Below are 20,537 nucleotides of genomic sequence, written 5' to 3' on the forward strand. Positions count from 1 at the left end.
AACACATCAATCTCTTTGACATGGGGCAAAGTCTCACCTTGGCCCCCTAAAGCAACACGAGGGTAAACTCATCATCCAGCTCTTTCCTAAAAAATCATGAGTCTAGCACTTTTAAAGGCTCTTGATTCACTAAGACCACCAAACCATAAGATGGACCTATCAAGGTTTGCCCTCCCACTTTTCTTAATTAATTATCTTAATTATCTAAACACCTTGCATGATTTAATGTAATATACAGAAATAGCTTCTTTAATCAATCCTAATAGCACAAGGCTTGTTCAAGTAGTTTGTGCACAAACATAAATACAATATCAAGCAGTCTTTAGAAGACAATAACAATAATATATTTATCCACACCTTCTCCAAGGTGCAAATCCACCATTATGTCCCGTACACTAAGACCCATATCCCAACACCTAGTCCAAGTTCAATGGACACAATCCATATTCCACCCTTTATCTACAATAAGGTCCTAAAACATCCGTAAAAGTTAGGCCATGGAGGTTTTTCGTCTCCATCCTAGGCCCAACATGGGGTGTCTAGAGCCTCCCTAACCCCCAAGTTGCCATAAGAGTGAACCAACATTCCATGGGGGCCTTCTCAGCACTCGACCTTCGACCATGTATGGAAGCAATGACCATCTACATCTCTTACCTTTATCGCCATCTTATTATGCAGTGCTATCATAGAGGTAATCCACCTATTCATTAAGCCCTTGCTTGATAAGCCTCGAAATGAGTAAACTCTCCCCCCAAAATCAAGTCAAATAACATATATTTACCTAAACAATCATTTATTTTCCATACAAAAAATGTATTTGAAGCATGTTTATCAATACTAGCAAAATGTCCTTTGAACACCCCACAAGGAATTGCCACACAAGGAAAATAGAAATTGCAACATTCATTTTTGGGAAATACAAAATTCTTAAAAATGAATACATAACTCATCATCGAGACTCAAAAGTCATTCAAATACAAGTTCATGTTGATATTTGTCCCTAAGCAATTTCTTGTACTCATTTCCCCTTTGAAGATAACCCTAGGGCTTAGTTTCTAACTTACTCTAACATTTAGAGCCATTATTTTGTTCATAAAACATAAGTTCATGTAGAGCTCCTTTGTCAAGGAAGAAGCCCAACACTTATTACCTTGATAATACTGAGATGACTAACCTTGTCATGTCTTCTTAAGAGAATGAGCTTACTTCAATTTATAAGAACACAGCATACCATGTAGGTTGATCATAGCCCTTCAAAATGATCTAGTCATGGGTTATTTACATCCATTACAACATAATCATATAAATTATATTATCATTAGACTATAAGGATTGCTTTCATGGAAGAAAAGTCCATGAGTAACTCCCATCTTCTTCTAATATGATCACGAATGACATTCCCTTCCCATGAGGAATCACCCCATTACTTTTATGCAAGAGGAATTTAAACTAGATGTCTAATGAGTTTAAGGCCAATATTTATGCCTCATCTTAATATTACTAAGCCCGTTGTGACCAACTAGAAAACATTAAAGATCAAGAGTAGGAAAGAGAACTAACAAAGCACTTGTGGGTCCTTTACGACACGCTGATTTGATGTAATAGCATGAGTGACATGACAACATGGAGCTGTCTTTCATCTTGTTTCTATTTGATTTTGTCAATACTCCCCACAAATCTTGGATCTTCAAGCTTTGCCTTGTGGTTCAAACCACCCAAAGGGATATCATGCCTTCTTCCAATCTTCAAGATCTTTTTGCCCCCCCCCCCCCCCCCCTCCCTTGTGTGTGTGTGTGTGTGTGTGTGTGTGTGTGTGTGTGTGTGTGTGTGTGTGTGTGTGCGTGCGTGCGTGCGTGCGTGCGTGCGTGCGTGCGTGCGTGCGTGCGTGTGTGATGTGCGTGCGTGCGTGCGTGCGTGTGTGATGTATCCTTCTATTTCTCTCAATAGTGATTGCAATATGATTAAGGAAATTTTCATTTATCCCAAATGGGCTAAGATTACTGTATATTCTTAACACTCTCGATGATCATTGATTACCACAGTATTTCTCAACATTAGCCTCAATTTGATCAATTGTGATGAATGGATGTGTTTCGATGATTGTCATGGTTTTGAAGCTGTGTTACTATTCAATCAGTTTGTTCGATCAATTTGTGTGGATAATAACAAGTCCTAAGTTGGAGTCGACATGTTCTGATGCAAGGAGATGATGGGTTTGTGTGATAATGATGAAGAGCTTGATGGTGCGCACTAATTGATTGATTTGTCATGAAGACATCAAGTTCATCTTTATGTTATGTTTTCCCCCTACCAACTTCTATGTACATGCGGAGGATTGGGACATTACATCCTCGATTCCCTCCTCTCTAAGATGTTACATCCTATCTCCCCCCTTGAGGAATTGAGATATCCTCATCTCAAAAGAACTTAGAGGTTGTCATTCCCTATGGTAAAATATTATTGCATCATATGACCTATGGGTTAGGGCTCACCATGTTTCCACTACATTACTCTAATCACATACAAGTGTTTAAACTCCAAGGCAATAAGACGAAATGAGAAGTAAATGTATTGCAATATATTATGGTTTAACAACTATTGTAAAAGTGAGATTTGGTATAAGACTTATTACATCTTGTGAAGATGTTTCTAGGCTCAAGGTTTTCATCATTCTGAAACTTTTGGAATATATTGAATGTTTCTAGGCTCAAGGTTTTCATCATTCTTAAACTCTTGGAATATATTGAATGTTGAACTTGTACAGCTTTGTTTCTTTGTTGGTTCCTCGTCTTCTTGATCCACTTCAAGGAAACCAGCTTGAATATACCCTAGCTCGTTTTATAATATCTATGCCATAGTAATTTAAACTAGATATCAATGAGTTCAAGGCTAATGTTTCTATCTCATCTTAATATTATGAAGCTGATTGTGACCAACTAAAAAAAAGTAAAGATCAATAGTAGAAAAGAGAACTAAGAGATCAACCAAGGTTCCTTTGTGACTTGTGAATTTGATGACATTGGGAGTGACATGACGATATGGAGCCATCTTTTGTATGGTTTCTATTTGCGTTTTTCAATACTCCCCACAAACCTTGAATCTTTGAGCTTCACCTTGGGTGCAAACTAGTGAGAGGGATGTTGAGTCTTCTTTTGATCTTTGAGATCTTCTTGCCCTCTCTCTATTCATTGCCTCTCCCTCCCTCCCTCTCTCTCTCAGCCTACACACACACACACACACACACACACTCTCTCTCTCTCTCTCTCTCTCTCTCTCTCTCTCTCTCTCTCTCTCTCTCTCTCTCTCTCTCTCTCTCTCTCTCTCTCTCTCTCTCTCTCTCAATATGTCCTATTTCTCTCAATAGCAATTGCAAAATGATTAAGGATGATCCAAAAAGGAGAAAAAAGTCCCTATCCCAAATGGGCTATGACTACTATATAGCCTTAATCATCCTTTTTTCTTTGGATGGGAGGGCAGGGATGATCATCAATTGGAGCTATATTTCTCAACATCAGCCTTGGGTTGATTGATTGTGCAAACGAGTGGTGGTGTTTCGAGACAATTGTCATGGATTTGAAGTTGTGCTACTATTTTATTAATTCATTTGATCAATTCATGTAGTGATAAGAAGTCTTAAGCTAGAGTCGACATGATTTGATGCAACAAGATGATGGGTTTGTATGATGATCATGAGTTTGATGATGCATACAAATCGAACAATATATCATGATGACATCAAGTTGAAGGGATCAATGATGGTGATGATGTGGAATTTATAGAGGCATTTAGTGCTATCACGATCTTGATGCCGATACATCCAAGGTTAATGATGATGTCTTGGATATGAGAAACAATGACTAAGGAGGTAGAAATGAGAAGTATTAAGGTTTTTGGATTAACCTTTATGTTATCATTCTCCCCTACTAGCTTTTGTTTATATGAGGAGGATGGGGATTTTTCATCATAAGATTCCCTCCTCTACAAGGTATTACCTTATTATATTATATATTAAAATATTGGGAAGATATCTAGTAGTTTATTGCAAAATATTGCAAGCTTTGTCTAACTTGCACTCATGCATTTGTTTCCTTTTCCTTATAAGGTCATAGGAACCTTTTTGTTTTTCAATCACAATCTCGTTATGGGTCACTTTAATTTGCTATCAACTTCCATATTAGTTTTAGAGCATGTTTAGAGTATTTAGGCATTGGTTTCCATGGGTTATAAGGACAAGTCACCTGATCAATTTAGTTCCTTTCCTAGATATTATTGGTGCACACATGAGTTGGATAGCTTCTTAAGCTAGGATTAGGAGAATATTGGTGCATAATCCCTAAAATTCCTAAGGCCAAAAGCCCTTACAATTACTAAGATGAAATATTGCCTTAAGGGGGTGCTCCCACTTATTGCTAGGAACCAAAAAAGTTATGATGCCCTCACTTTTATATTGAATACCCATGCTTACTTATCTTTGCCTATTTAAAAAGAGCATCATACAAAACTCCACACTATTAGTAGTACCTATATTACTCTTCCCTTATATTGTGCTTCAGTCAACTCTCAACTTAAAAAGTGGCCACTACAACACCCAAGATAATGCAATTGAAATTTCAACCAACTTACAAGAATGACCCTTGTTGATTTATTCATTAATGAGTGGAGCATTGTGAGACAATAAGTTCCACTAAACTTTTGAAGGAAGAAGCCCAAGTGGAAGCATGAGCAAGCGGCAGCAAGAGAGATGTGAGCTATGGCCGATGGAGCAAGAGAGCAAGAGAGAGAGACTTAAGATGTGGGAACTCCGACAGTCACGACGTGTGATGCGGGCCTTCCTTTTATTTAAATGTCACTGAAAGAATAAAGAATGAAGTGACAGTGATGGGCACCCATCGCCATAGGCACCTTTAACCCCAACAACCTCCCACTTAAAGGTGAATGTGCCATGAGTGAAGAGGGAATAAGAAAAGAAAAAGTGACAATGTGCAACGTGTACATAGAGTACAACAGGATGAGGAATAAAGGTCATCTCATCCAACAACCATAAATTTCCTAAGGAAGGAAAAACACTCTACTATGAGACTTTTCGTGAGCAGATCTGCATGATTTTGATCAATTGAAATCTTGACAATGTCAATAGACTTATCCTTAATGACCTCTTTGATAAAGTGGTACTGCACCTCAATGTGCTTCGTCTTCGCATGGAAGACTGGTTTCTTGATTAATTGGGCAGCACTCATAGAATCCGAATGCAATGTAGGAACCATGTCAGTCATACCAAGGTCTGCCACACCAAACGGCCTAACCAGAGAGCCTCCCTGCAAGCCTTAGTGGCTACAACATACTTGGCCTTTGTAGTAAAGAGCGTCGTGCATTTTTGCACCCTGGACATCCAAGAAATAGCACCCCCAGCAACAAAGATAAACACATAGCCACAGGTGAATTTTCTACTGTCTACATGTCCTGCATAATTAGAGTCAGTGTATCCCATGACTCCTGTATCCTCACCACCATAACACATGCACATATTTGTTGTGCCCCTTAGGTACCTCATGATACCCTTGACGGCATCCCAATGCCACTTGCCATGTGTAGCCATATAGTGTGCCACAACTCTCACTGCAAAAGCTATGTTGGGACGAGTAGCTATCATAGCATACATCAAACTGCCCATTGCAAATGCATAAGGGATCTTGGCCATCTCGGCCTTCTGCTCATTAGAGACTGCGGACAATCCGCCTAGCTCACCTTCACATGAGAAGGCAAAGGACAACCAATAGGCTTAACATCCTACATATGAAACCGCTCAAGGACCTTCTGGATATACTCCTTTTGTGATAAGTAAAGAAGCCCTTGAGAGTGCTCACACGCAATGTGCATCCCAAGAATATGTGAGGCATGTTCCATGTCTTTCATCTCAAAGCTTTTCTTGAGCTGACTTTTTAGAGCATCTAACTCATCAAGAGCTCTCTAGCAATCAACATGTCATCCACATAGAGTGGCAAAATCAAAAGGCTGCCATCATGATCCTTCTTCATGTATAAATATGGATCTATATCACTGCGTATATAGCCCTATGAATGCATAAAAGCATCAAACTTGTGGTACCATTTCCTAGGTGCTTACTTAAGGCCATAAAGGCTCTTTCTCAATCTGCGCACTAGGTGTTCCCTACCTTTTTTCTCAAAGCCCTTAGGCTGCTATATACAAATCTCCTCATACAAGTCCCCATGCAAGAAAGCTATCTTAACATCCATCTAACAAAGGTCCAAATCTAATTGAGCAACCAATGCTAGTACCAGTCATAGAGTTGTCATCTTGACTATATAGGAGAAAAGACTTTCTTGAAGTCAACACCATGCTCCTCTTCAAAACCCTTAGCAACCAATTTGGCCTTACATGCAGGCTTGGGGCATCCAAGGGTACTCTTCAACTTGTACATCCACTTGCATGGCAATGCATGATTTCCACCAAGCAAAGGAGCCAACTCCCACATATGATTTTTTTGTAATGAGTCAAACTTTGATTGCATGGCCCTCTCCCAAGGGTGACTATGACCATGGTGCATGGTCTTATCATAAGTGAGAGGCTCAATTGCATCTATCACCATCACATAATTAACAGAGGGATCAAACTGCATAGGAGGATGTTGAACTCTAGCATAGTGTCTCAAGGAAGGTTGAGGAGCTTGCACATTCTATCTAACATCATGATCATGGGATCCTGGAGCATCAGCTCTGCTGCTATTACACAGGCTATCTAGCTATCTGTATGTGAGTAGGAGGCTCCTTTTGAAGGACAACCCTATGTATCTCAACTATCTACTCAAGCTACTTATGCATCTTTTCCTCATGGAAAACTACATCATGGCTATAGGATGACTTTTTGAGCCTATGGATCCCATAGCTGATAGCCCATCTCACCCATAACCAAGATAGATGCATTTCATGAACTTAGGAATCCTTGGATACATGGCAAAAACCCTTACAACCAAAGACATGCAAATGATCATATGAGGGAGGTTTTCCAAACCACACCTCATCTACAACCTAAAAGTTAATAGAACTGCAATGAGATCAATTGATCAAGTGTAGGTCAGTAGTCACTACCTTGGCCCAAAATTGCTATGGTGAGCATGCTTGACTAAGCATACTACAAACCCTTTCCTGTATTGTCATGTTCATGTGCTCAACCCATACCATTTTGGGTTGGGGTGTATGGGGCAGTCAACTAACGCTTACACTTCTCATTGCAAAACTGCTCAAAGGCTTTAGAGACATACTCACCCCCATTATTTGACTATAGGAATTTCAACCTATACCCAAACTGGTTCTCAACCAATGCAAGTCAATGCTGAAAGATAGCCAAAACATCAGATTTTAGCTTTATGGAATATGCCTAGGCCTTATGTGAGTAATCATAATTAAATGTGACAAAGTACTTCGCACCTCCTAACGACTAATATGGCATAGGTCCATAGACATCAAAATGAACAAGAGCCAAAGGCTCACCCATGCGTCGAGTGCTAGACTTCTTATGTGTACTACATATCTGCTTGCCATTCAAACAATGATCATGTAACTCAAAACACGTATAGCAAAGGGGCAAAAGATACTGCAAATGAGTAAGCATTTTCATTCCCTTTAAGGACATGTGCCCAAGGCGATGATGCCAAAGGGATACATGAGGAACTGCAGCCGCTCCATAGACAAAACGTGATCTATGGATCCATATATAACCAAGGGGTATAAAGTGCTAGACTTGGCACCATGTGCTAGAACAAGGTTCCCATAGGTGATATTCCAAGAAGAATCCCCAAAGGAAACAAAGTAACCCTCATCATCTAGTGTGCCAGCAGAGATAAGACTCTTCGTGAGAGCTGGTACATGTTGAATATCATGCAAAGTAAACATACTACCATGAACCAAAATGCATCCAAATATCATCAATACCAACTATTTGCAATGCGAAGTCATTCCCCAAACAGACAGATCCAATCATATTGCGATAAGAGTGGAACCGCTCTCTATGAGGGGTCACGTGAAAGGAAGCCCCTAAATCCATCAAGCAACACTGAGTAAAACCAAGCAATGCATCATATAGTTGTGACTCATCCAAAGAAGAAGATACAAGTATGTAATCATCATCGGAGTCAGGCTGCTGCACTACATTGATTTCTTTGATCTTAACATTGGACTTAGTAGGGACAATGCTGCAATCATCATACTTGTCTTGTGCTTTCCCTTTTCCCTTTTCCTTGTGCTTGTCATTGCGCATTTTATGGCACTGTGGCCAAATATGTCATGCTTTTCCACAATAATGGCATGTCAAATGGGACTTACTATGAGACTATGCACGGGACTTAGAATGAGACTTCTGTGAGTCTCTACCACAATGGTCCTTCCCGCTCTTACCATCGTGGCAACCCTAAACAATCAAAGCATGAGAAGTACAATAAGCATCCACATTCTTCCTATTAATCTCCTTTGTCAAGAATGCATTCTCTAGATTAAACAATTTCAGCCCATTCGCAGGCATATTGCACACATAGTAGTACGAAATGTGTCCTAAGACTTAGGTAGTGTGAACAACAAGAACAAAGGTGGAAGATTGTCCTTAAAGTCAATACCCTGAGATGACAACTAGCCAATGATAGCATGAAACTTGCTCAAATGATGAGAAACATTGGTACCTTCCTTCATACGAAGGTCCATCAGCTGCTTTAGCCAATACATCTGAGAAGCAAGGCTTTGCTTCTCATGGAGATTATAGATTTTCTCCCAAAGATCCCACATGCAGACTGCCCATCTATGATAACATTATAATAAACCTGCTTGTTGAGGGATAGGATAATTGTGGACATGCAAAGCTCATCTAAGTCATCCCATACATCTTGATCATGACCTTTAGGCTCAATGCTTTTACATTTGATCGGCCTAATCTAAGATTTCTATGCCAAAACCTGCCAAATTTGGGTCTTATAATAGCCATAATTGCTGCAATCCAACTTTTCAATGTTGAAGATGGCACTGTCATTTGAATTACCAGCCATACTACAAGAAAAAGAGGCACAATACAGACCAAATAAGCTGCTATAATACCTGAAAACAACCCCAAAACCAGTGCCAAAACAAGTTGAAAACAAGAGATACATACCAAATAATGATTTGTCCACAAATTATGACCAAAACAACATCAAATGGAGGAGATTGCTCTCATAAATAATACAACAATCTACAATTACAACATGTTGAAAATGAGGTAAAACATACTCAAGCTCCCTACAAATAAAATCCAAAGCTCAATGTGACATCCAAGTCTTTAGTAGTGGCTCCCACTAGAACAAAAGTCAGATGCTAGACAAGCAAACAAAGCTCAAATCGTCATGTGAGTGGCATTAGAGAATACAAGATGACCCTTTTTGGATGTGCATGACTTGTAAATACCTATTTGAGGAGATTGCCTCTAGAGTTTACATTAAGAGTTCAATTGATGAGCCATTTGAACCTAAACTAGACAGTGGATCTATATAGGCTCATCCCAAATCCCACTAATGGACCTATAAATAGTTACAAGAGGTTGCAATCACATTGGTTGGCTCTCATGGCTACATTAATAAACAAAAACCTATCTTGTGGATATGTCTATAAAATTCCCTGAAGAAGGTGAATTCAATATTGTGTGGCCTAAAGCATAGCCAACTATAAATTATTACCTTAATGCTAGAGGTGGACCCCAATAAGAGGCCACGACATGGTCTTTTGATCATGTTGTGTTGTGGATTCGAGGATCAATTTGATTGACAAGACCATACTTGACCTGTCTCATATGAATAGCCATGACTTTTCGTTCATCCAATTAACAAATTCTCTAAATTAGATATTCATTGGATAAATGAGATCATTATTAATTTGTAAAGAGGACAATAATTGGGAAAGGAGAGTGTAAATAGAGTTCATTAATCTAGGAGTATAAAAAGGGGCCTTAGTGCCAATGTGCTTACTTTTTGCTCATTTTTTAGAAATCTAACAATAACTAGTTAGCATTAGTCGTTACATTTTATACCTTCTTTGTACTTCAACAACCACCATGGATTCATGGAACACCTTGATAATAAAAGATCACCAATTTCCTATTACATTTCTTCTTCATTTCATGCTTTTTAGGAATTAAATGTTAGTTTAGTTTAGTTAGAGTAGGCCTTCTTTTCATTGGTATTAGACTAGTAGTTAGATCCAACCAATAGGTCATTTTTAAGATTTAGATATGCTATCTACAATTAGAACATGTAGCTATGGTTACAAATCTTGGTTGCTGTGTCAAGTCAGATTTCTATAGCTAACCATGACTATGATTGAAGACATTGTATAGGATCTTGGCAAAAGAATGGCAATCTTCTTCCTATTTTAGCAAGTCATCATTAAACTAAGGCTATTTTGGAGTCTTCTTTGACAAAAGAGAAGGGAACTGGAGTTGGAGACAACCAATAGTCCCTTTACTTTTGGGAACCAAGGTTTTTACTTACCTCTTTTCAAACTGCTGAAGCTTTCATGGTGTTTATTGCTTAGAACTCCTCTCTATGGCTTCATCCTTCTTCGTAGCCTACAAATCTTCATAATAAGGATATCAAGGAGTACCACATTGCATGTTGTGCAATAGACATTGACCGTGTGGATAGCAGGAATGTTAGTGTAGACTATACCATAAATTATGAGGCAATATTGTACTACATAGGGCATTTATATTGCACTTGAAGCTTTAAACCATGGCTCTTCCACTGTTGGATGGGTGAAGCTTGACCAAGTTTTGTGGGTGAAGGGAGGTGAACCCTAAAGTGGAAGCATGGAGTGGAAGTAAGAGCTATGGTGAAAGGAGCAACAACAAGAGAGAGAGACACACACAAGATGTGGGAACTCAAACAGTCACAATGTGTGACCGACCTTCCCTTTATTCAAATGTCACTAAAAGAATAAAGAATGAAGTGATAGTGATGGGCACCCACCACTTGTATGTACAGTTGTGCCGGTACCATCAGTGTAACTAATATATGTGTGGCTAGGCACATGCACCTTTACCCCCAACAACCTTCCACTAAAAGGCGAATGTGCCCCTAGTGAGGAGAGAAAAAGAAAAAAGGTGAAAACGTACAAATGTACATAAGTACAATAGGATGAGAAATGATATCATCTCAATCAATGCCCATTAACTTCCTAAGGAAGGCAAAATACTATGTTGAGAAACTTTTAGTAAGTAGATCTTTAGGATTTTGGTCATTTGAGATATTGATAAGCTCAATGGACTTGTCCTCAATGACCTCTCGAATAAAGTGGTAACACATCTCAATGTGCTTCGTCTTCTCATGGAATATTGGATTCTTGGCCAATTGAATAGCACCCATAGAATCCGAATGCAGTGTAGAGACCACATCTCAATGGACTTGTCCTCAATGACCTCTCAAATAAAGTGGTAACACATCTTAATGTGCTTCGTCTTCTCGTGGAAGATCAGATTCTTGGCCAACTGAATAGCACCCATAGAATCCGAATGTAGTGTAGGGACCACATCAGTAATGCCAATGTTTGCCACTAGACGATCTAACTAGAGAGTCTCCTTGCAAGTCTTAGTGGCTACAACATACTTTGTCTTTGTGGTAGATAGGGCCGTGCATTTCTACACCTTGGACATCCAAGAAACAACACCTCCAGCTAAGGTGAAGACATAGCCAAAGATGGACTTCCTACTATCTGCATGTCCTACATGAGTAGAGTTAGTGTATCGCACGACTCATGTATCCTAGCCACCATAACAGATGCACATAGCTATTGTGCCTTTCAGGTACCTCATGATATCCTTGACAGCATCCCAATGCCATTGGCTAGGTGTAGCCATATAAGATGCCACAATTCCCATTGCAAATGCTATGTCAAGATGAGTGGCTATCATGGTATACATCAAATTACCCATTGCAAATGCATAAGGGATCTTGGCCATCTCGGCCTTTTGCTCATCAAACTGTGTACGATTGGCTTGACTAACCTTCATGTGTGAAGGTAAAGGATAGCCAATAGGCTTAACATATTGTAGATAAAATCGCTCAAGGATCTTCTAGATGTACTCCTTTTGTAACAAGTAGAGGAGCCCCTTAGAGTGATTGTGCATAATGTGCATCCCAAGAATATATGAGGCCTATCCCATGTCCTTCATCTCAAAACTCTTCTTGAGCTGACCTTTTAAGGTATCTAGCTCATCATGAGTACTCCTAAAAATCAACATATCATCCACATAGAGAGAGGATCAAAATCATATGGTTGGCATCATGAGTCTTCTTCTTGTATAAACATGGATCCATATCATTGTTGGAATATCCTTGTGAATGCATAAAGGCATCAAACTTGAGATACCATTCCCTAGGTGCTTGCTTAAGGCCATAATGACTCTTTCACAATCTGCACACTAGGTATTCCCTGCCATGTCTTGCAAAGCCCTTAGGCTGGTTCTTGTAGATCTCATCATGCAAGTCCCCATGAAGGAAAGCCATCTTGACATCCATTTGATAAAGATCCTAGTCAAGTTGAGCAACCAAAGCTAGTACCAAGCGTAGGGTAGTCAACTTCACAATAGGAGAAAAGACTTCATCAAAGTCCACACCACATTCTTGTTTGAAACCCTTAGCAACCAAATTGGCCTTGTATCCTAGCTTGGAGCATTGAGGGGTACTTTTCAACTCATACAATGACTTGCATGGCGAAGTACACTTGCCACTAGGCAAAGGAACCAAATCCCACGTATGATTTTTTTGCAATGAGTTATACTGTGACTACATGGCCCTCTCCCAAGAGTGACTATCACCTCTATGCATGACCTCATCATATGTAAGAGACTCATCGGTACTTGTCACCATAACATAATCCATAGAGGGCTCAAACCATGCAAATCATCATTTATCTCTAGTAGAGTGCCTCAAAGTTGGCTATGGGGCCTGTAGATCCTGTGGAGCATCAGGGACCTAGGCCATTGGGGCATTAGTTTGCTACCCTACGTAGGTTGTCTACCTGGTTGTACAGTAGTAGGAGGCTCCTCTTGAGATATCACTGTGCATATCTCAATGATATACTCAGGTAGCTTATGTATTTTTTCCTCATGGAAAACAACATCATGGTTGCGATAACCTTCCGAGTGCCTGTAGATTCCATAGCCATAGCCCATCTCACTTGCATCCCCATAACCAAGAAATATGTTTTTCCTAGACTTAGGATCCAACTTATTGCAGTTGTCCTTGGGTACATGGCAGAAAGTCTCACAACTAAAGACACACAAATGAGTATATGAGGGAGATTTTCCAAACCATACATCCTCTACAAAACCTGATAGTCAAGAGCAATACATAAGGATTGATTTATCAAGTCTACGATAATAGTAAGTGCCTCAGCCTAAAAAATTGTGGTAAGCTTGCCTAGCTAAGCATACTGTGAAATCGCTCCCGAGTTGTCATATTTATATGTTGAAGCCATACCATTCTAGGGTAGGGTGTATGGGGTGGTTAAGTAATGCTTAATACCCCTCTCATCACAAAACTCCTCAACCTCTCATTACAAAACTCCTCAAAGGATCTAGAGACACACTCACCCCCATTATCTGACCTTAGGCATTTCAACCTATACTCGAATTGGTTCTCCACCAAAATGCCGATTTCTAGTTAATAGGATATGCCTAGACCTTATATATACAGTCATCATGGAAAGTAATGAAATACTTTATGCCACCTAACAAGATTGGCAAGGCATGGGACCACGTAAATCCAAATGAACAAGAGACAATGGCTCACCCATGTGTATCATACCAAGTTTTTAAAATATATTATGTGTTTGCCTACCATATAAACAATGATCACAAGACTCAAAGCACTTATTATCAAGGGGCGGAAGATATTGCAAATGGGTAAGCATGTTCATTCCTTTCCATGACATGTACCCAGGGCGACGTTACCAAAGAGATACATGTGGAATAACACAAATTACCAAAATATGGTCAAGTGGCCTAGATATAAGCAAGGGGTAGAGAGTATTGGACTTAGCACCACATGTAATGACAAGATTCCCACGAGTAATCTTCCATGAGAAATCATCAAAAGAAACTACCTAACTTGCATTATCCAAAGTGCTAGCAGAGGTAAGGCTCTTCATGAGTGGCATTATATGATATACATCATGAAGATAAACATGCAATCTGAACCAAGGACATCACCAATACCAACTATATTGAGTGCCAGGTCATTACCCAAATGGATATATCCATTCGCAAACTAGGATAAGAGTGAAACTACTCTCTATGAGGGGGAGTCGCATGAAAGAAAGCCCTTGAATCTATGAGCCAACACTAAGTATACCCTGATAAAGCATCAATTAGCTGTGAAGTATCAAGAGAAGAAGTTGCAAGTATGAAATCATCATTAGAATCAATTTGCACAACATTAATCTCTTCAATCTTAGCACTGAACTTGCTACGGAGAATGTTGCAATTATCATTTTTTTCTTGTACTTTATTCTTGCTCTTTTCTTTGCAATTGTCCTCGTGCTTCTTATGGCACTGTGGCAAAATATGCCCTACTTTTCCATATTAATGACAAGTCAATGAGGACTTTCAGTCACCCAACTTACTACAAGATTGTCCATGTGCCGAGAGCAAGTCTATTGAGAGTCTCTTCCACGGTGGTCATTACTGCTCCTACCATTACTACCTCTAATTATCAAAGTATAAGAGGTGTGGGAAGCATCGATATTCTTTTTACTAAGCTCTTCAATTAAGAGTGCACCGTCTACATCCTGCAATTTTAACTCATAAGTAGGTATGTTGGCACACATAGCAATATGAAAGGTATCCCATGATTTAGGCAGAGTAACTAAGAGGAACATGGGAAGAAGGGTGCCCTTGAATTCAATCCCTTGTGAAGAAAAATGATTGATAATGGAATGAAACTCATTTAAGTGAGCTGACACAGAAGTGACCTCCTTCATATGAAGGTCCATGAGTCACTTTAGCCCCCAATACATTTAAGAAGCGGGGCTATGCTTGGTCATAGATGTTGCAAATCTTTACCCATAATTCCCATGTAGACTACCTATCAGGGACAACATTATAGAACACTTGCTTAGAGAGGGATAATATGATGGTGGACTTATATAGCTCATCTAATTCAACCCAATCCTTTGCATCAATAAGTTTAGGCTTGAAAACGTTATGTTTCAAAGGCCTAACCTACATTTTCTACACTAAAACTTGCCATATTTGGGCCTTCCAGTAGTTGTAGTTGGTGCCATCCAACTTATCAATATGAAAGTTATCACTATCACTCAAGCCACCCACCATAATGAAGGCAAACAAGTGTATAATTTGTCAAAGCAAGTTGCTATAATTATTGCAAATAGCCTTAGAACCACTATCAAATCAAGCTGAAAACTAGCGATATTGACCAAGTAATGAACTGGCCACAAACCCAATATAAAGAACTGTCAAATGAAGGTGACTACTTGCATAAACAATGCAATAAACTGCAATTACAACATGCTGAAGATAAAGTATATCAGTATAAGCACTAACAAAGGTTCATTTACATAATTTATACTCAAACACAAACAAAAGATCATATAGTCTTTAGAAGATAGTAATAATAATGTATTTATTTGCACCTTCTTCAAGGCACAACACTAATCCAATATTCCATCCCTTACACTAGGGCTTGTGTCCAACTGTGGGAGCTTTCGCTCAACCGCCAAGACCCGCGGACCACTTATTGCTTCAAGCGTTCCAAGCGAGCTCTATTGGCTACCTCTCACATAGCCGACGCACCCTCACTCTTACGAGTGTAGTGAGCTTACCTTGATGCCGATATGAGTTGCCTCCTCTCTTTCACACTCCGGTAGCTCCATGATCCTAGATGCTAGCTCAAGCATGCTCAAGCCTCCTCCATCTCCAAGCTCCATCCGCCATAGTCGCGTGCAAGAGAAGAGAAGAGAAGAAGAGAGGAGAAGATGGAGAGCTTCACCCCCTTGATCCCTCACTCCCACGCACTCCCTCCCTCACACTCACAATCACTCCCTCTCTCAAGAGCACACACAAGCAAGGAGAGGAGAAGAGGAGAAGAGCTCTTGTTGGGCACACACCAAAGAATGAGCTTCCATTCACTTTTTTAACTTTATATATACAAACTCTAAAACCCCATGGGCACCCATCCTTTTTTACATGATTGGCCATTGTGGCAAGGTCCCTTTTTCTAATTCCCTCTTTTTGCTTCATGCCCTAGGCCTATATTCGACTATTCTTTTACAGGTGGCACAGGAGGGAGCCTGGAGCTCTTTTACAAGAGCTTTTGGAGTTTTTGAGGCGCCTTTTATTTAAAACTACGCTTTTGGCCCCAGCTTAGCTTTGGAGACCGCCTGCGTGTCCTTGCTCCTTTTCCATATTCTTTCTGCTTTTTCATTTGTCCTTCCACCTTCTCGGCTTGGGGTTAACATTACCCCCCTCCGAGACGGGTACCAGTCTCATGGCACTCTTGTCGACTGTTGGTCTTTCAAGAGGCAGTTGGCGGAGCAATCATGTGAGGGCAGGGCAACGTCTTGACTTGGGTGCTCGTGGAAGCATGGTAGTAAGGTTGGTTGGAGAAGTAACTGATAGCTAGTGGTTGACGGGGGCCTCCGAAGTTGATGGTTGGGCGCGTTGGTGGTGCTTGGAAGGACAGGGGGTGGTGCTCCACCTAAGGAGGGGGTGTCTATCATAATGTGTAGTGCATTGTGCTCGTGTTGGTGGAATGGGGAGTTGGGTTTAACCACAGGGCAGTTGAGGTGATATCCCATACATGGGGGGCCCATTCGTGCCAAAGGTGCAGTGCAAGTGGCTCAGGGTGACAGGTCTAACCATAGGCGAGTGGCCTTCCTAGGTATGTCCTACCCTTGATAGGCCCTAAGCATGAAGTGGAGGAGCAAAAAGTGCTAGGGGGTTAGGAGCGGAGCTGGCCGACTGAAGCCACTGGGCACGCCTAACTTGAGGACCCCTAGGTGCGGTGATTGTGCTTTATGTGGTGTTGAGTGCTTGTGGAAGTGAGTTGTTTTGGTTATTCCATGCGTAAGGATCCACCTACATGTTGTTCTTTTTTTCTCTCTCTCTCTCTCTCTCTCTCTCTCTCTCTTTTTGGTATTACACTAGGAGAACGACAGCCTGTACCTAATCTTCCTTGTTTGATTGAGGCAGAGAAGGGGGTCATATGGACTTGCTCAAGAATTGATGGCTTTGCATGTACCCTTTGAGGTTCATGCGGACGTGGAGGGAGGTGGTGGAGAGGAAGGGATGGTTGCACCTAGTAAATTGGCAGTCATTCATATCTTCTAGGAGAGCTAGGCAAAGGAGGGAAGAAGGCTAGCTCTCATCGTTAGGCGTGCCATGGCACAGCTATCAATAGCATTGGGGTCAAAAAAGAGGGGAGGCAAGCCACGCTCTTGTGGGGTTGGGTCCTGCTTGAGTAATAGCTTAAGTAGCCTAAGGTAATTACATGTAGTTATAAAGGCGGGATCGAGACATGAGGAGAAGTCTGCGAGAAAGCACATCATGGAATCATTTAGGCTTCCTAAGTAAAAAAGGAGGGCATGCTCGAAGGAGGCGGCGTTGGAGTTGTAGATGATGGGGAAAACATGTCGCCCATGGAGGGTGGCAACAAAATACACCTACCCTACGAGGATACGCCATGAATGTAGGGTCGTTTCTCTCATAGGGTAGGGTGTTGCAAAACGCTATCCAGGCGAGCATGCTAATATCGCACACTTGCCTCCTCCAAAGAGGTTGGTAGTTGTAGCCCTATACAGTATGTGGTATTTCAAACACCTTGTCTTGCCAAAACTCTGCTTCCTCCGTGCCCCACAGAGTGGGGGTCTTCTATATTTCTTCCAGCCATTTTTGGCCCAGTCGGCCGCTAGTCGCGATCACCTCCTCCATTACCTTGATTGGTAGGACCCTCCTCAGGCTATTAGGCATGAGGAAGCTGAAGGTAAAAGGGTCCTTTTCGGTTTCTTGCCGTTCCCAAATCACCAACTCTGCGTGGAATCCTGTAGGGAGGTCATCGGGGCACGGTGGGAGGGGTGCGGATGGCTGCACGACTAGTTTGGCTCTTAACTGCCTCCTGGTTTCTTCAACTAATTTTCTCCATCGCTCCCTGAGCGCGATTTGTCTGTCTGAGGGCGGGTCAATCTGCTACCATTCTTGATCATGCGATAAGGGGGGTTGTGGGATTATCTCTTCGCTAGTTATCTTTATGACGAATTCAATGTCAACCTCCTCCCCCTACAGTCTTCTAGTTGCGCTCCTTCCTCAAAGCCAAGTGTGTCCAACTCCTGGGGGGTTAGGCCAGCCAATGGTAGGTACTTTCGTTGTTCTTTTAAGCTCAACCTAACCTCCGCAGGTTGGGGTGGCATCTGTAGCCCCGCATGTAGGGCCCTGCGTGCGATGCTCAGTTTCTCCTGCACCACTTCTAATGACTCCTTTCCCTCTAGCCGGGTCGTGTCCAGTAATGTGTTGAGGAAGGCCTGTTTGCTGGGCATTGAAGGCTGTCTGGGCGGCGTCTGCTTTACTTTATGCCAAGATTTTTTCTTTTTCCACCAAAGTGAGGTGCCGTGTCAGTACCTTCACCCGTTTCTCGTTCTGCACGGCCCATTCCTCTACCCTTTTGTTCATTCCTTCCATGCTCTCCCCCTGCTTCTGTGCTAGGGTTACGAGCTTCTGCTCTTGGGCTCTGAGTTCTCTGCTTAGATTCTCATGCTCTTTCCTTCCCAGGTGCAATTGATCGATCATAGACTCGATCTCCTTTTGTTGCTGCTCCCTCTCTTGTCTTCTCTTCTCCTCTTTGGCAGTTAGTTCCTCCATCATTTGCTCGATGTTGGCGGTTTTCGCCTCCAATTCCCCATGTTGCATCAAGAGGAGCTTGTATTCCCATTGCATCTACACCAGTTCTTGATTTTCCTCCTCGAGCCACTATTTGTAGCTTTCTTCCATGTCTTCCTTGGCCTTTAATTCCTACTTGAGATCAAGGATTTGTCGTTGTTACATGGCTATTGTGTACATTTTCTCAAGCTGGAAGGTGGCTATTGACTCCTTTTCTGCCACCAACTTAGCCACAGCCATTCTCTTTTCCTCCTTTGCCCTCTCCAATTGGGAGAGCAGCTCGACGACGTACTCATCATAACCGGCTAGTGGCGTCATTGTTGTGTGGGTTGGAGTGGTTGAGGCCTCCACTCTCTGACGCTTTTGGTCCTGCCTCGACTCAGCATATGCGGCCAGCCTCTTTTGCCTCGTGGCTATGGTTTTCGTGCTCTTCCCATGGGCCATTTCTTTATTGATAAAATGTTGCATCCAAGCCACAAAGTTGGAAACTTCCATGCTGGTGGGGATGCTAGGGGTGAGAATAGTTGGTTCGGTGGAGGGTGCTATGAGGGTGGAGATAGGATGGAGGAGGGCCTTGCCTTTGCCTTCCAGGACAGTGGGCGGCGCGACTTCTGGTACCTGTGTGCTGGAGCTAGGCCCTTCTTCCCTCAGCTAGCTCCAGGCTCTTGGATCATCAGTCCTGTACTGTTGCTCAATGGATTGGTGTGTGGCTTCGGCCAAGTCCTCCTCCTCCTTCCTTCTTAGTTCCTCTTCTTCCTCCCCAGCTTTTCTTTGCCTTTCTTTTTTGGCCTTCCTATACTCTTCCTCCAGTTTCTCCTTTTCTTCCTGCTCTTCTCTTTTTCTTTTCTCGACCTCCTATTTTGACGCCTTTTTAGCCCTCTTGACTTGTTCTGTTATTTCTTCCTCTTCGTGTTTCCTCTTCTTCTCCCTCTCCTCGGCCTCCTTGAGGGATTGTCTTTTTGCTTTTTCCAACTCCTCATTCTCCTTCCTGCGGCTTTCATTTGGTTTCTTTTTCTTCTACGCTGTCTTCTTCTTGGGTTCCTTGACCTGCTTTTTGCTCGATTGCTCTTCTTGCCCCCATCCTTCCTCATCAGTCTCAGTCCTGTCGCTAGACCTCTCTTGGTCCTGATGAGGGGGTGACCTGTCGGGCGTTTTCCCTTCCCCTTCTTCTGCATCCTGCGTCTCCTTCACTACCTCTTGGATGAGTGCAGTTAAAATGCTTCCATAGGCGATGAACGAGGCCTTCTTTCTTTCTGTGGCCCTAGAAGCTGGAGACTCTCCTCTTGCGGGCGTGCTTCCTAAAGCCAGTGCTTTAGCCACCTGGTCGATAGTTTTGTGCACATAGGGGCTACAATGGACTTCATGCAGGGTATGAGTCGCTACGTTCTCCAGCACAGGCACACTAATTCGGTGCATCAAGGCATTGTAGCGCTGGCTGGAGAAGAGCACGTGTACCAGTTTTGCTTGCAATCTGGTTTCCGCATCATGGATATCCTAGATACTGATGTCGTCATTTGTCAGCACGTCCTCCTTTCTCATCTTCAGCATGGCGTATGCATCTCTCTTCTGCTTCTTTTCTATTTTCGACTCCAGTCCCAATGTCTTCTCCACCAAGG

Source organism: Lygodium microphyllum, chromosome 16 (assembly GCF_053477565.2).
Source record: "Lygodium microphyllum isolate KBCC chromosome 16, Lygodium_microphyllum_v1.1.10, whole genome shotgun sequence".
Lineage (NCBI taxonomy): Eukaryota > Viridiplantae > Streptophyta > Polypodiopsida > Schizaeales > Lygodiaceae > Lygodium > Lygodium microphyllum.